A 17,499-nucleotide genomic window follows, 5' to 3' on the forward strand; every position below is an offset into this window, starting at 1 on the left:
AAGTGACCCTTTTCCCCACATTCCCCAGCCACACATTTCCCTCCTCAGAGACATCTGCTTTGGCCGTGCTGTGGATCCTTCCAGAGAAATATTTATACCCCAACATTTATGTATCACAACTTATTGACTAATCTGTCCCACTGATTTGAAATGTCACTTTTATGGTATAACAGATTCTTATACGTATATATATATATATATATATATATATTTTAATGTATTTATTTATTTATTTTTGGCTGCTTTGGGTCTTTGTTGCTGTGCGCAGGCTTTCTCTAGTTGCGGCAAGCGGGCTTCTCATTGCGGTGGCTCCTCGTGTTGCCGAGCACGGGCTCTAGGCGCGTGGGCTTCAGTAGTTGTGGCACACAGGCTCAGTAGTTGTGTCTCACGGGCTTAGCTTCTCCATGGCATGTGGGATCTTCCTGGGCCAGGGATCGAACCCATATCCCCTGCATTGGCAGGAGGATTTTTAACCACTGCACCACCAGGAAAGCCCCTTATACGTATTTATATTTCTCTTTTCAGAGCTGTCCTGACTCTTTCTTGCCTATCTGTTATGTTTGCCATTTCTCTAAAATTCTTTTTATCTTCTTTTTGATTTAAAAAATTTTTTTCCTCTTCTTGTTTGTTTCTCTTAAGGCATTATCCATTATGTTCATTCACTCGTATTATTTTATTTAATTTATTTAATTAATTAACTTATTTATTTTTGGAGGTGTCGGGTATTAGTTGCAGCACGTGGGCTCTTTGTTGCAGTGCGTGGGCTCTTCCTTGTGGCTCGTGGGCTCTCCAGTTGTGGCGCGTGGGCTCCAGAGTACGTGGGCTCAGTAGTTGCGGCGTGCGGGCTTAGTTGCCCTGCAGCATGTGGGATCTCAGTTCCCCAACCAGGGACCGAACCTGCATCCCCTGCACTGCAAGGTGGATTCTTAACCACTGGACAACCAGGGAAGTCCCCACTCTTGTATTATTTTAAATTTAGTCCTCATTTCTGAAACTTTTTTCTTTTATTTTGAATTCTGTCTTGAGTTCTATCATCTTACCTAATTCTGGTTTATGCTGTTCTTTCATCTTTTTTTTATTATGGTAAAATATACATAAAACAAAATTTATTATTTCAACCATTTTCAAGTATACAATTCAGTGACATTAAATACATTCACAATGCTGTGCAACCATCACCACTGTGCAAATTCAAAATAATTATGTCAAAAGATTGAGCAGGACATCAGAAAGATGGAGGCAGCAGCATAGCTTCTGAATCTCTCCAAACCCTTTCATGGAAGAAGATCAACTAAAACCAAACACCCATAGGTGGCATTTATCAGCATTTACCATTTCCAGAACTTTTCCACCATCCCAAACAGAGACTCTATAGCCACTAAACAATAACTTCCCATTCCCTCCTCGATCCATGTTCTTTCATCTTTCGCATTGTTTTTCCTAACATCTTTTAGCCCACTTTGAAATAATAGGTTACAGTTTTGATCTGTTTTGTGGACCTGTCTTTTCCAACTTGATTTTATTGTCTGAAGACATGCTATTCTGCTCCTTATTCTCTTTTTTCTTACACTACCTCTGTACGGGATTTGATCCCAATCCTTTTCTGTTACTGATTTTTGGATGAAAAAAGTTTTACAGCACTTTGAAAAGGTGGTGCGAGGCCATGTGGAAACATGCTCTTCATGGCTGTTTCATCAATGCTTCACTTATACTGCTTTGGAATAACTGTTTTCCAGGAGGCATAAACCAGTGGGCTTTACCATTGGACAGAGTGCAGAGAAAGGACCCCACGAAAGCTGATCACCTTAGCAGAAATGACTTAGTTATGATTTCACCCAAGATTGGTCACAAACCAGCCTGGGAAACTCAAGGCACCAGAGACAAGGCATAATGCCATCTTTCCTTCTCTCTGCCTCAGCTCTCAAGGATTGGTCACCTCCATGTTATTAGTAACTATTATTTGGTTTCTGTTCATAATTACTATCAGGAGACACAGCACTTAGGGGCCTAATTACACTGCCCAGCTACGCACCATTCTTCTTCATCTTGGCTTCCTGTCCACCAGCAGGAACCTGATTTAGTTTTGTTCTCCCTTCACCACAGCCCAGTAATTTTTGTGCATGACTCTCAGTCTCACCAGAATCTGTATCTCTCACTCTGCCCCAACATTCCACCCCATCACTCGCTCCCTGAAGTGTACTCTAGAAATTTCGGTCAACTGGATATTTTACCACTGTTCACCATCTCTTATGAAACCAGAAGACGAGCAGCTTTCTTATGGAATGACGGAGAACTTGTAAAGATAAAACACCAGTCTGCAGGAGAAAGGGAAGAAGAGAATGATGGAAATCGTTTCTGCAAAACTAGTTTTACATTACGTTTTGTTTGTTCCTGGTAAAGAAACTGAAATCTTCTAAACATTAAAAAAAAAATCTAAACCACTAAAGTCAATAATACAGGAATATAACTTTTGAAAAAAAGTTCTTTGGCTGCGCAGCATGTGGGATCTTAGCTCCCCAACCAGGGGTTGAACCCACGCCTGCTGCATTGGAAGCGCAGAGTCTTCACCACTGGACCACCAGGGAAGTCCCAGGAATATCACTTTTAAAGGAGAAGTTATAAACCCCTTGGTTCTATGAACTGGAGATTTTTAGTAAGAAGTCATGTATTTTAAATGACTTGGAGCTTTAAAGGAAGGAAGGAAGGAAGGGAGGAAGGAAAGAAGGAAGGAAGAAAAAGGGACTTCCTTGGTGGGGCAGTGGATATAATATCAAAAGTAAATTAATTAATTAAATAAATTTAAAAAAGAAAAAAAAATGCTGAAATCCACTGACTAATTATTCAGGCTATTATATCTTGCTATTTCCAGATACATCCCTTTATAAACTTTTGGTAAAAGGTTATCGTATGTCAGAACAAATGAATTACAGACTTTTCTATTTTTCCAAAATTTGAGAAATTCCCTTACATTTCTCCCTTCAAATTTTATAACAAGGGAAAAGTAGTGACAACCCTTATACTTACATTCAATTGCATCATCTGGCCACATGCCTTCTACATCAATCAAATATCTACAAAACAACAAAATTCGAGTCATTTGTAAATAAAAAGGAAAGAAAATCAAGTTTTTGCAAAAAAAGGTCCAATTGTGCTTTACAAATACAGATAGAAAAATCCTAAGAAAATATCAGCATATCTAATCAATAATTATTAAAGCATGATATATACCATGACTACAAAAAGGCTTTATTCCGGAGTTTCCCTGGTGGCGCAGTGTTGAGAATCTGCCTGCCAATGCACGGGACACGGATTCGAGCTCTGGTCTGGGAAGATCGCACATGCCCCGGAGCGACTGGGTCCGTGAGCCACAACTACTGAGCCTGCGCGTCTGGAGCCCGTGCTCTGCAACAAGAGAGGCCGCGATAGTGAGAGGCCCGCCCACCGCGATGAACAGTGGCCCCCGCTTGCCGCAACTAGGGAAAGCGCTCGCATAGAAACAAAGACCCAACACAGCCAAAAAAAAAAACAAACAAACAAAAAAAAAACAGGCTTTATTCCAAGGACCAAGGATGCAAGGATAACGCAACTTTAGAAAATCTATTAATATAGTTATTTACATTAATACAACAATTTAATCAATAAATGAAAGAGAATAAAATACAGGACCAAACTGGCAGATGTTAAAAAGTTATCTGATAACATACAACGGTCAGTTTCGGTCAAAATGCTTTGTACACTAAAAACAGGAGACTTAATATGACAAGAGTATTCATCAAGAACCAACAAATAACAAAAGACAAATTAGGACAAATATTAACATCATATCTAAAAAACCCTATCTAACCAACCATAGGAGCCAGAAACTTAGGAATCACCATCACTGACAGCTATTTCTCCCTCACCCTCATCCTCAACCCACCACCAGTGCTGACAATGATACTGCCTACATACCTCTAGAATCTGTCCACATCTTTCCACCAAAATGACCACCATACCCTGGTCCAAGCCACCATTATGCCCAATTTCTACACAAGTCTCCTAACTTGCTTCCTCGCTTCCACTCTTTCTCCCTGCAGTGTATTCTCCACTCGGTAGCAAAACGATAGGTTGAAAATGCAATTGGGTATGTTCCACACACTCACCTTCAACAAAAATAGTTCAATGGTTTTCTATTACTCTTCAAGTCTGAAACCTTAAACATAAGCCTGCACGATCGAGCTCCTACCCACACTTGCAGCTCCATTATGATGACATGCTCCCCCAACGGCCCCACCTTCCTGGCCAGTTCCTCCAACACAGCATATGCTTTCCTCTTAGAGGGTCTTTTGCTATTCCTTATGCTCAGAAATCTCTCCCCAACGTCCCTATCTGGTTAATACCTACTCATCCTTCAGATATCAGCTGAAACATCCCTAAACCTTCTCTAATCTCCATGATGAGATCAAATCCTCCCTAAAATATGCTCTCATGGTACCATGTCCCTCTCCTTGGCACCTGTCAGAGTTGTAATTCTACATGCAGAGTGTGATTCTTGAATAGCTATTCCCTCTCTGGACTGCTAGAATTCACAAAGGGCAGGCAGGTCAAGTCTCCTCACTCACAAAATTTCTCAAGTCTTTTTGCTAGCACCCAGCACAGTGCTTAAACATAACAGATGCTCAATACGTGTTTCCTGCATGAACAACCATACATTGGTACAGTGTAGCAACACCCACAAAAAGCATAAGGGCATAAACTCCTTGATGCAGAAGTCCCATTCTGAGTGAAGTTAACTGAGACAAAGCATATATATTCAAAGATGTTCACACAGGAATGTTCATTACTTTGATGTTTTATAATATCAAAAACTTCTGACTTGTACATGTTCATCAGTAAGCAAAGGAACAATGCAGCCTTAAAAAAAAAAATAAACCGATCAACAAAGGATTAATCTCCAAAATATATCAATAGGTCATGCAGCTCACTATTAAAAACACAAACAACCCAATCAAAAAATGGGCAGAAGACCTAAATAGACATTTCTCCAAAGAAGACATACAGATGGCCAAGAAGCACACGAAAAGCTGCTCAACATCACTAATTATTAAAGAAATGCAAATCAAAACTACAATGAGGTATCACCTCACACCGCTTAGAATGGGCATCATCAGAAAATCTACAAACAGCAAATGCTGGAGAGGATGTGAGGAAAGGGAACCCTCTTGCACTGCTGGTGGGAATGTAAACTGATACAGCCACTATGGAGAACAGTATGCAGGTTCCTTAAAAACTAAAAATAGAATTACCATATGACCCAGTAATCCCACTACTGGGCATATACCCAGAGAAAACCATAATTCAAAAAGACATATGCACCCCAATGTTCACTGCAGCACTATTCACAATAGCTAGGTCACGGAAGCAACCTAAACGCCCATCGACAGGTGCACGGACAAAGAAGATGTGGTACGCATATACAATGGAATATTACTCAGCGATAAAAAAGAACGAACTTGGGTCATTTGTAGAGACGTGGATGGACCTCGAGACTGTCATACAAAGTGAAGTCAGTCAGAAAGAGAAAAACAAATATTATATATTAATGCATATATGTGGAATCTAGAAAAGTGGTACAGAAGAACCGGTTTGCAAGGCAGAAATAGAGACACAGATGTAGAGAACAAACGTATGGACATCAAGGGGGGAAAGCGGGGCAGGGCGGGGGTCGGTGGTGGTGAGATGAATTGGGAGATTGGGATTGACATATATACACTAATATGTATAAAATAGATAACTAATAAGAACCTGCTGTATAAAAAATAAATAAATTTTTTAAATTCAAAAATAAATAAATAAATAAACTAATTAAAAAAAAAAAAAAAAAAAAAAGAATGAGGTTGGGAGACTGTCAAAACAGCACACAGATCACACACTCAAGCCCCGGAAGATGGGGAACTGCCTTAAGTCCCCCACTTCGGATGACATCTCCCTGCCTCACAAGTCTCAATCCGACTGGGCTAGCTTTGGCAAGGGGACGGAGCTGGATCAGGAGCTGCTGCTGCCATATCTGGATCAAGTTCCAGTTTTGGTCTCTCATCCAACACCTAGTCAGACTCGCCTAGCACCTCAGCTGAGAGGAGCAAATTAGGATAGCTCAAAGAATAGGCCTCATACAGGATCAGCCTGAAGGAGTTTATGACCCTGGAAGAAATGGATCAGAAAAAAGGATCCGGGGGACTTCCCTGGTGGTGCAGCGGCTAAAGACTCCACACTCCCAACGCAGGGGGCCCGGGTTCGTTCCCCGGTCAGGGAACTAGATCCCACATGCATGCCGCAACTAAGAGTTTGCATGCCACAACTAAGGAGCCCACCGACTGCAATTAAGACCCGGCGCAACCAAATAAATGAATAAATAAAATAAAACAAATATTTAAAAAAAAGATCGGGGAGTGTGTGATCTGTATGATGCACTTTGTTTATGAGAACCCAATTTGATTTCTGCTGTGTATGCAGATCACCTGGGCTGTACAGATGACTGGCTGATGAGATCCTTCACGTGCCCCTCCTGCATGGAGACAGTTGATGCAGCACTGCTTTTGTCCTACGAGACTAACTGAGCCAGTGTCTCTCACCTGACTTCAAGTGAACCATCATTTTTGGTGGTTTTGATCTTTTGTGGTTGAGCCCAAAGAGCCAGGGATTAGGAATTAAGATCATGCATGAAAGTTTCCTAAAAATTCCTGAACGGCTGCAGATGTTGGGGAAAAGCACGTGATATTTTAGAAATTTAGGGGGAAAAAGGAGGATGGTATTTTTATGTAAAGCCTTCACCCAGTGTTGAAAAATATAATTGTTATTTAGATCTTGTTATTCCTCCAGTACATAGGAATTGTGTAAAGTGTTACAGCAGCTGTATATGTTTCAACTGTGTGCCAAAGATTAGGATAAAGATAGTGGTTGTTTTTCCTAAGTGAGATAACTTTCTTCTTCCCCCTACCCAAATTCTTTTCTGAAGTTGCTGGCATTTGGGTCAAGGTTTTATGAAAAGCCACATTTTAGAACACTGGCACAAAAAAAGGAGTTTTAAGCTGGTTTGCATAGTTCTTTTTTTGTTTTAGAATAAACATAGAGCACTTATATTTTTTACTTTATAGGAACTCCACAAGTTAAGGTCCCATTGTTCTTTTGCTGTGATTCTTGTTACTACTGACGTTGCTGTTTTCTGTCTTTGCTGGTTCTTTCTAATCTACCATTTGTCATTATTGGCATATGATCATCTCAGGGTCACAAGATGGCTGCTGTAAAACCAAATATCATATTCTCACAAAACAAGGAGGAAGCAGAAAAAGAGCCCAAATGGTCATTTTCCTAATGCCTATTTATCTTTTCTCAGAGAAAAATATCATTCTCATAAGCACAATAACAGCCTTCCCTTAATTACTCATTTGCCAAAACAGACTGATATGACCATTCATAAGACAATTCATGGCAAAGAGGGATATGATAATGATTGTCTTAGCCTAACAAGGATTTATCCACTCAAGCTGAATGCTTCACTCCTCAAAAAAGTCATAAAGTTCTATGAGCAAGGAAGAACTACTAAGTGACTGTTAAGTAAACCATCAGAATTGTTTGTCCAAGACCATACGATTCTTTCTTTCCACTGGAAATGGAATTCATTGCCTTAGGTCTTTTTCAATAGTGTACTATTACTGTTGGGGCTGGCTCTGTGCTTGAAAACCAGCTGAAAACCAGTTATAACCTGTTACAAGTGCTATATCTGTTTGCAGTTAAGAAATGCAGAATTCAAAGTGATCTCCTAGCTTGTAAGCCAACTGAGATTCACTGTCCCTCTTCTATAAAAAAAAATGAGCTAATGTGTCCAGAAACTAACTCTAGTAAAGTGGGGTTTAACATTACCCTTTCTTATGAGTTTCGTCAAATTATTTTGGTTGTTAACATGGTGATAATTAAAAGTCAAGGTAAATTTTAAATATTAAGAATTCTGATGTATTGAGCTTGAATTATGCCACCATGCTTATGTAAAAATGAAAGTGGCACCATGGTTACACTGAGAAAAGTTTCTCAGTTGTAACCATTTTGATTTCTTCTTTCCTGTGACCTCCTTCCCTGTTGTCTTGAAGCACAGCAAAAGGATACTGCATGTCTTCTTACTGTAGTGCTGAGGTTACTGAAGTTATATAAAACACATCTCAGTCTCTTGTTTCTTGGAAGGAAAGTCCTGCTAGTTGACTGACAATTCTAAGCAGGGAGAATTAAGAGAAATGTGTTTCATGTTTTGCACACAAGTGAAGAATTTGTATAATCACGACTTCACAGCTGTGATCTCAAAAAAGAAGGAATTTCTCTCTTTCTATTTTTCTTGCAATTAACGTAAGAACACTCTAAATCTCTAAGCTTCTGAAGCGTTAGTAGAGATGGTCTAGTAAAGATGTAGTTGTAATGTTTTACCCATTTAGCATGTGTTTATTTTTCCTTATGTACTCCAAGGTGACATATTTGTTCAGCTCAGTGATCTTACAGCTAAAACAATCATTCATTAGTAAAAGGAGAAGCAATCTCAACCTAACAAATCAGAAGTGTTTCTTATTATTTTATACTGAGTTGAATATTTGACTCTTAACACTTTTTGCTACATACAAAACACAAGTCTCTTGAAGGGTTCCTCATAAGTGCATTATACAAGGATTTAGTATGTCCTAAGCACTTAAAGATTTGACATTCAACTGTAGTAGTATCCATGTTGGTTACTTTTCTTACGAGCCCCATGATGAGTTGGAGAAACACTGAAAGAATTAAGAGTATCAGGTTCTATTAAATTGTTACATGTATCTTGCTTAAGTTTGTGCTCATTTATTTATATCCAACTACATAAAGCAAATTTGGAGGAAAAAAAAGAATAATAAATAAATAAGAATGAGGTCTCCAAATATTGTCAGACGAAGATGTCCTCCATATATTAAATTATAAACCAGAATGTCTAAAACACTATACCATTAAATCACAGGTACAGTCAGTTCTGTATATCCAACGGTTCCATAACCTGCAGATATGGAAGCCCGACTGTACTACACCATTTTACATACGGGACTTGAGCATCCGAGGATTTTCGGATCCATGGGGAGTCCTAAAACCAATCCCCCTGCAGATACCAAGGGACCATTGTATATGCTTATATCTGCATTTTTTACGTCTGAAAAAATATGTGCTAAATTATTACTGGTGGTAACATCTGAGTAGGGGGCAAAATTGCCTTCCACTTCATACACTTCTCTGACTGCATTTTTTGCATTCAGCTTACATTAGCTTACATTACTATTGTAAACAGAACAATTTAAACATGCTCTGCCTCTTGGGGTTGGCAACTCACCTGCACATGAGGTAGCCAGTCCTGTTGAAACCATGGGTACAGTGGACACCAAGAAGTCTGTCTAGAAAACAGGGAATATGGAATTAAGTAAGCGAAGTAGATACACTAAAAACGAGTTATACAATTTTCTGAAGAGTAGCCTTTATTAGTTACCACAACACTACCACTATCCTGAAAAGGAAAAACTCTGAAGAAAAGAGTGTTTTTGCAGGAACGTACTATAAAGAATTAACTACTATACCGTCAAAATTCATTGTCTCTGGGAAATTTTGCATAGCCTCCAATCAGATGCAATAGTGTGGACTGGAGAATGCCCATCAGGAACTGATCTGACTATAGAAAAAGGGAGTGGAAAAAAAAAACAGGCTATCAGAAGAACAGAATTTGTTTTTGAGTGAAACAAATGGAATGCCTTCACTTTTAATGCTCAATATTAAAAAGAACAAACGGTTTCTGAAGGGCTCTTGGGGTCCCCAAAGCACTTCCATTCCTTCTCTCCTTCACTGCTCCTCACACGCCACGGGTCTATGTGCCTGGGGAGTTCTCGGGTTAAGTAGCACCGTTCTTATTTCACAATGAAAAAGTAAGGCTTGAGAACGTAAGCCCAAGCTGCAGAGCAGGCAAACAGAAAAAAGACTAGAATCGAGTCTCAGATTTTTCCAACGATGCCACAGTATTTTGTGGTCCAGGACTTAAAAAAAATTATATGAGAGAGTAAATAAAAAACAACAACATGTAGCTGATCTCTGCAAAAGCTATGTCTGTGACTAGGTGGTGTCTGGCATTCGTCATCTCCTGCCTGGAATACTACCGCCCTACAATTCTAACAATCTCTTCTATTTCAACTGATCCTCCACATGGAAGATGTTCTCTCTCTAAAATATAAACTTGGCTGGATTGCTCTGTTGCTTAAAAATCTGTTGTAGCAATGCAACTTCCCTAACACGAAGCGTCTGCAACTTCTCCAGAGTCTCTGCCCCTGCCGTCAGTTCGGCATCGGCTACTGGTACCCCTTTCCAGACACTCATGGGTAGTGCCTACCTTTACCAACATTCTAGCACGACTATGTTATCTGGAGTTACGGACCACAGCCAGATCTCCACTTCAGCTGCTTCCTATCCAGGTGTTCTTGAGTGGGACATCACAGCAAGCACTGAAAAGAATTCTTCTTCACTCGGAGACTTTACTCTGGCACTCACTGACCGCCACACAGCTGCCTCCTCCATGTTTCTGGCAGCCCAGTATGATAAAACTTCAGACGCCAAGAACATGGTCCCTCTACATCCATCGCTTTCTGCCAGCCTTGCTCAGGGAACACCATCTCAGATTCCAAATCAGGGGCAGAGCCGCCTGTCACTTCCCTGCCAGGAAGGAAGCCAGGTATATTACTATAACCAAGGCACACTGGGGTCTTTACTGTATGGAGAACTTGGCTCCTGCCCGCAATCCTACGGCTCGGCGTCATACACAGGAAGTCGGGCCTCTGGGCAACCAGAAATGGGAATGGGACTGAAGGAGATTCAGCCCACAAATATCCGACCACCAGCTTCCACCTCTGCAGTCTGCCACCCTGTGCCTGCTCAACGCATCACAGAAACAAGTTTTCAAGGTGAGTATAACAAACGCCAGAGAAAGTTGAAGAATGAGGTCGGCATTCAAAAATGGGGTCAAATCGACAGCTGGGAAGGGGTGTAGAGGCAGGTAGAATTTAGATCCTGAGCCTTTAATAACCACTACCTTCGCTCAGTGCCCTCTGTTTTTAGACTCTACATGAGAACACCTAGGGCTTCCCTGGTGGCGCCGTGGTTAAGAATCCGCCTGCCAATGCAATGCGGGGGACACGGGTTCGAGCCCTGGTCTGCGGAGATCCCACATGCCGTGCAGCAACTAAGCGCATGTGCCACAACGACGGAGCCTGCATTCTAGAGCCCGTGAGCCTCAGCTACCGAAGCCCACGTGCCTACAGCCCATGCTCCGCAACAAGAGAAGCCACCGCGATGAGAAGCCCGCACACCGCAACCAAGAGTAGCCCCCGCTAGCCGCCAACTAGAGAAAGCCCGTGCACAGCAATGAGAGACCCAGTGCAGCCAAAAAAATAAATACGCAGAATAAATAAGTTCAAACAGTAAATAAATACATAAACATAAATTACAAAAAGAAGAACACCTAATGCAGGTGGGAAGGTGGGAGGGCCACTGTAGAGGTCATCTATGCTACATGTACAAGAACCCCGAGAGCACACCAATCGGTACCACACTTTTCACTGCTGTAGCCGATCGTTCCCCCTGTACTGCCACACTGTAGCACTCCCTTCCCTCATCTACTGCTATAGTCTCTTTGGAAGGTGTTTCAGAACTCTTGTTATGAGAGTGCCAGTTGAACTGTCCTCACTTCCTTCATTTATACCAGGATTGAAGACCTTGTGGTCCGAGATCCTGTCCAGAGAGCAAGCAGGCTAAGACTCTGTCTTTGCTGATGTATTTCATCAGAAAGGGCTCTACCCCCTCTCCTAGTTCATGGTGTGACGTGTTCTTGGCCTCTCGGGAGAGTGGGGAGAATGGAAAGGACCCTATATGAGAATATGCTAGGCTCTGTAAAACATTTCAGGTTTTTAAAAATAAGACTCATTTTGTATTGGACTTATAACAGTCCTATGAAATACAAAGCGAGCCGAGAATCAGTGACAGGAAAGGCTCACCAGTAAGAATTACAACAGTCACCGCTTACCTCGTAGCATAGGGCACTGTCCATGATCCTTAAGAAGAGTTAGTAGAAATGCCTTGCCCATCTTGCCCCTGAACCCCTTGAAAGGTACATGACTGCTGTGTTGGTGTTTAGGGGGAGCATCTCACTTACCAGGGACTGACTTCTCCCTTGATCCCTTTGTAGGGATGGAGACCTCCCCCCTGGTGATGAAAAATTCCCTGGGATTGCAACCTCCAAGCCAGACGTTTTGTGTGACACAAAGTCAAGAACTCCCCAAGTCCTGCAGTAGCAGAAACAGCCACATACTTGAGAGTAACCCACCATCTGAACTTGGGGACATTTCAGTGACAGCTCCAGTCCAGAGTGCCAGGCGTCTCCTGGCCCTGCCTCCAGCTCCAAGCCAGGGACAAATAGAGAGTAAGCACGTGGATGATATCAAAACCAAGCTTTCAAAGCCTCTGGATGCCTACCAGATCCCAACAGAGAACCAAGATCCTCCACTACTCCCTTTAGGAATCCCTGATATTCACCAGCCGCTGGCCTGCACCGATCCCCTCAGCCAAGAGGAGCAGCCTGGTTCTGAAAATGCTGATCTGGGAGAGAACAGCCGGAGTCGTCAGGACCTAGGGACACTTGAAAATGGGACTGAACCTAGCAGTGGTCTTGCAGACATTACTACACTGGCGGAGGATATTCACCTTCCCCAGCTCTTTAATCCTTTGAAAGAGCTTGATCAATCCCAAGGTCCCAACGTGATCAAAGCTAAAGACACCAGAGCCATTAAGGTGAATCAGGTGCAGGAAAAGCCAAGTGTCATAAAGGTTCCCTCTGATCAACCCAGGAAGAACAAACAGAAAGCCTCTGAGCCTATCAGTGGCGCTCCCAAGGCCAAAATCCAGCCAAAGAATCCAGAGTGCCTGTTAGGGGGAGAAGTGGTTACCTGCCACGCTGCAGTCAGTGACAGGGCTCCTGTGAACACGGCCAAGCACTCTCAAGGCAAACCTCAGAAAGCTGCATCCAGAAAGATCAGCAAAACTAAGAGCCACGGGCAGGAAAAGACCAAAAGGACCAGAGGGAGAAACAAGGCTGAAGAGAACAAGCAGTCAGGGAACAAAGTCAAGGCAGAAGAGAAGCCAGCAATCCCCCACACGAAGCGAAAGGAACACCAAACTGAGCTTCTCCAACAGAGCTTTCAAAAGCCTCGAACCTCCCTTGGCGTGCGCATGCTGGAGTCTGTGAAGGTTCTTCATGCGCTGGGGAAGAAGAATGAGACGAAAACTGGGCTCTCTTCCTGTCGGCTCTTGGGAAAGTCAAGCAACCCCAAAGACCCCCAGCCACCCCCAGCTATCCAGCCATGGCGGCATACCCCACGTGAGGGGAAGGGTCCTGAGAAAACGCAAGTCCAAGCCCAGAAACCAGACAGCAGTGCTGAAACAGAGTGTCCATCTCCAGCCCAGTATGAGCGGCCTCCTCCTGGGAAGGTCAAGTTGATACCTCTGCCTTTTTCTGCCTGGGACAAGCCTCAAGCTCGACCCGCTCCTCGGAGGCCACAGTCTCTGGCCTCACATCGGCCTGCTGGGGCTTACCGTGCCCAGCCTGGTTCTACTGACTCAGCTCAACCTGCTGCAGTCAATTCATCCCAGCCAGCTCCTGCCTCTTTGCCAGGCCCCGCCAAACCAGCTCAGCCAACTGTGACCAACCCAACCCAACCGGCTTGGACCAACCACACCCAGCCTCGTGTCCCTCAGTCTGCTGCTCCTAGGCCTGCACCCTCCAAAACTTCATCTGGCCCTCCTCTCCAGCGGGAGCCTGTTCCCCCTGCTGTGAATAAGCGCCAGGCCCCACCCAAGCTCCAAACCCAATTTCTACTCCAAGACTTCAGCAAGCAACGAGTTCCATGGAGGGAACCCAACGTGCCTGAGCCAGTCATGTCAAAGCCCATCGAACAAGAGCAGAGGCCAGAGCGAGAGGCCATGAAGAGGCGGGCTCAACAACAACGGGAGAATGCTGCCAGATACACCTCTTCGGGCAAGCTGCAATTTTTCACCGAGAGGGAAAACGAAATGGAAATTGCCGACTACTACGGATACGTCAAGTGAGAGCTGCTAGGATTCTTGGTGCCACCTTGGCTACCAGCTGTTCTTCCATACACAGGTAAGACAGGTATAGAACTGAATAAGTAAATGGAATACAATTAATAGACGAGTAACAAACCTTTCGAATTTTCAGATGCTGCTAACTGGGGCGTGAGAAAGGAAGGACTGAAAGTTGGATGGGAGAATGAAGGAAAGGGGTAAAAACTGAGCAAAGAGGAAGGAACTTGGCCCAGGGCTAGGAAGGCCAAAAGAGACGTATGGATTTAGGAAAGGAAGCAGGAGTGAGGATGAAATGGCAGAAGTAAAAAGCAAGGTCAGAGGTCTGGGTTGAAAGAACACAATTGGAGTAGAGTTGAAGGTGACAGAAGAGGAGTCTAGGTTTACTAGGAGAAATAGAAAAAGTCTCTCGGGGACGCTGGCCTTAAGTCTCACAACCACCAGATAGGTATTTCAGAAAACAAGAGGTTCAGGACACATCTCTGAAAGGTCTGAGTCGCCTTATTCAGGTGTGACTGTAGTGGGGGAATAGGGAAATCTACCAGAGAAGTGGCTAGGGCTCAGAGTTATCCTAGGGGCAGCTGACGACAGGGGCAGAGCCAAGGGAACTGCTGGATCAGGAGGCCCACGAACAAATCAGGGGCATAGCCGCCTGTCACTTCCCTGCCAGGAAGGAAGCCAGGTATATTACTATAACCAAGGCACACTGGGGTCTTTACTGTATGGAGAACTTGGCTCCTGCCCGCAATCCTACGGCTCGGCGTCACACACAGGAAGTAGGGCCTCTGGGCAACCAGAAATGGGAATGGGACTGAAGGAGATTCAGCCCACAAATATCCGACCACCAGCTTCCACCTCTGCAATCTGCCACCCTGTGTCTGCTCAACGCATCACAGAAACAAGTTTTCAAGGTGAGTATACAGACGGCAGAGAAAAGTTGAACAATGAGGTCAGCATTGAAAAATGGGGTCAAATCGACAGCTGGGAAGGGGTGTAGAGACAGGTAGAATTTAGATCCTGAGCCTTTAATAACCACTACCTTCTCTCAGTGCTCTCTGTTTTTAGACTCTATATGAGAACACCTAGGGCTTCCCTGGTGGCGCCTGCCAATGCAGGGGACACGGGTTCGAGCCCTGGTCTGCGAAGATCCCACATGCCGTGCAGCAACTAAGCGCATGTGCCACAACGACGGAGCCTGCATTCTAGAGCCCGTGAGCCTCAACTACCGAAGCCCACGTGCCTACAGCCCATGCTCCGCAACAAGAGAAGCCACCGCGATGAGATGCCCGCACACCGCAACCAAGAGTAGCCCCCGCTAGCCGCCAACTAGAGAAAGCCCGTGCACAGCAATGAGAGACCCAGTGCAGCCAAAAAAATAAATACGCAGAATAAATAAGTTCAAACAGTAAATAAATACATAAACATAAATTACAAAAAAAAAAGAACACCTAATGCAGGTGGGAAGGTGGGAGGGCCACTGTAGAGGTCATCTATGCTACATGTACAAGAACCCCGAGAGCACACCAATCGGTACCACACTTTTCACTGCTGTAGCCGATCATTCCCCCGGTACTGCCACACTGTAGCACTCCCTTCCCTCATCTACTGCTATAGTCTCTTTGGAAGGTGTTTCAGAACTCTTGTTATGAGAGTGCCAGTTGAACTGTCCTCACTTCCTTCATTTACACCAGGAGTGAAGACCTTGTGGTCCGAGATCCTGTCCAGAGAGCAAGCAGGCTAAGACTCTGTCTTTGTTGATGTATTTCATCAGAAAGGGCTCTACCCCCTCTCCTAGTTCATGGTGTGAAGTGTTCTTGGCCTCTCGGGAAAGTGGGGAGAATGGAAAGGACCCTATATGAGAATGCTAGGCTCTGTAAAACATTTCAGGTTTTTAAAAATAAGACTCATTTTGTATTGGACTGACAACAGTCCTATGAAATACAAAGAAAGCCGAGAATCAGTGACAGGAAAGGATCACCAGTAAGAACTACAACAGTCACCGCTTACCTCGTAGCACAGGGCGCTGTCCGTGATCCTTAAGAAGAGTTAGTAGAAATGCCTTGCCCATCTTGCCCCTGAACCCCTTGAAAGGTACACGACTGCTGTGTTGGTGTTTAGGGGGAGCATCTCACTTACCAGGGACTGACTTCTCCCTTGATCCCTCTGTAGTGATGGAGACTTCCCCGCTGATGAAAAATTCCCTGGGATTGCAACCTCCAAGCCAGACAGCTTTCCTATGGAATGACAGAGAACTTGTCAAGGTGAAACACCAGTCTGCGGGAGAAAGGGAAGAAGAGAATGATGGAAATCGTTTCTGGGAAACTATTTTTACATTATGTGTTGTTTGTTCCCGGTAAATAAACTGAAATCTTCTTAACAGTAAAACAAAATCGAAACCACTAAAGCCAATAATACAGGAGTATAACGTTCGAAAAAAATTTCTTTGGCTGCGCAGCATGTGGGATCTTAGCTCCCCAACCAGGGATTGAACCCACGCCTGCTGCATTGCAAGCGCAGAGTCTTCACCACGGGACCACCGGGGAAGTCCCAGGACTATCACTTTTAAAGGAGAAGGTACAAACCCCTCGGTTCTATGAACTGGAGATTTTTAGTAAGAAGTCAATATATTTGTTGTTAGGCACATTTTATGTTAGGCTGTCTCCCTGCACAGGATGCAGGCGCCTTGAGAATGGAAGTCATATCCCTCTATAGTACGTCCCTCTTCTTTCTGCTTTGCAGTTTGCTGCTCCACTTGTTCAACCCCACCTAGTAATAACCTATACTTCCCTTGTTCCTGTTTTCCCATCTGGAAAACAGACAAAAGGACACCAAACAACGCAAAGGTCTCAACAAATAAGGGATATCCAAAACCAGAGATGGCCAGAACTTCTGTACCCCTGATGAAATAGTCCTCATACAAAACCTGATAATCAAATTCCTTAATGCTAGGAATCACAGTGAAAAATAGTATCTGAACTGACTTCTGTCAGATGAGTGAGAACTAAGGTTAATTCAGTGTATCTGAAGCATAGAAAGTGAGGGCAAAAGTGGCACAAGATGGGACTAGAGAAGCAGAGAGGATTCTAGACCACGCAGAGTCTTAAAGGCCAACAGTGTGTTTTCTATTCTCAAAACAATGTTTGTGAGCGATGTTTATGAGCACCGTTCCAACTTGCTTTGAAGGTTTCTTGTGTGAAGAGTGGATTGGAAGGAAACAAGATATATATGGACACTAGTTAGGACCTAATCGCAACAGACAGGCAAGTTCAGTATTAGGAAGTTGAGGAAGAGCTGGCTGACAGATTCCAAAGAAATTCAGGAGATGAACTG

The 17,499-nt window shown here is 43.6% G+C and overlaps 1 long non-coding RNA gene and 1 pseudogene across 3 annotated transcripts; one reads left to right on the forward strand and one right to left on the reverse strand.

Moving 5' to 3' along the window:
* Nucleotides 1–1,091: 1,091 nt before the first annotated feature.
* On the reverse strand, nucleotides 1,092–16,418 carry LOC132376980 (uncharacterized). 3 transcript variants are annotated; one of them, XR_009506494.1, is made up of 5 exons: nucleotides 9,612–10,411; nucleotides 9,371–9,431; nucleotides 3,229–3,402; nucleotides 3,025–3,071; nucleotides 1,092–2,315 (listed from the first exon to the last, which is right to left on the reverse strand). It is a non-coding gene; the product is annotated as an uncharacterized LOC132376980 (long non-coding RNA). The 3 variants fall into 3 exon arrangements; XR_009506493.1 differs by lacking the exons at nucleotides 3,229–3,402; nucleotides 9,612–10,411 and adding an exon at nucleotides 16,306–16,418; XR_009506492.1 differs by lacking the exon at nucleotides 3,229–3,402.
* Nucleotides 5,888–6,603, forward strand: LOC132376662 (RING finger protein 11-like; annotated as a pseudogene).
* Nucleotides 16,419–17,499: the final 1,081 nt, after the last annotated feature.

Source organism: Balaenoptera ricei, chromosome 13 (assembly GCF_028023285.1).
Source record: "Balaenoptera ricei isolate mBalRic1 chromosome 13, mBalRic1.hap2, whole genome shotgun sequence".
In the NCBI taxonomy this organism is placed as follows: Eukaryota; Metazoa; Chordata; class Mammalia; order Artiodactyla; family Balaenopteridae; genus Balaenoptera; species Balaenoptera ricei.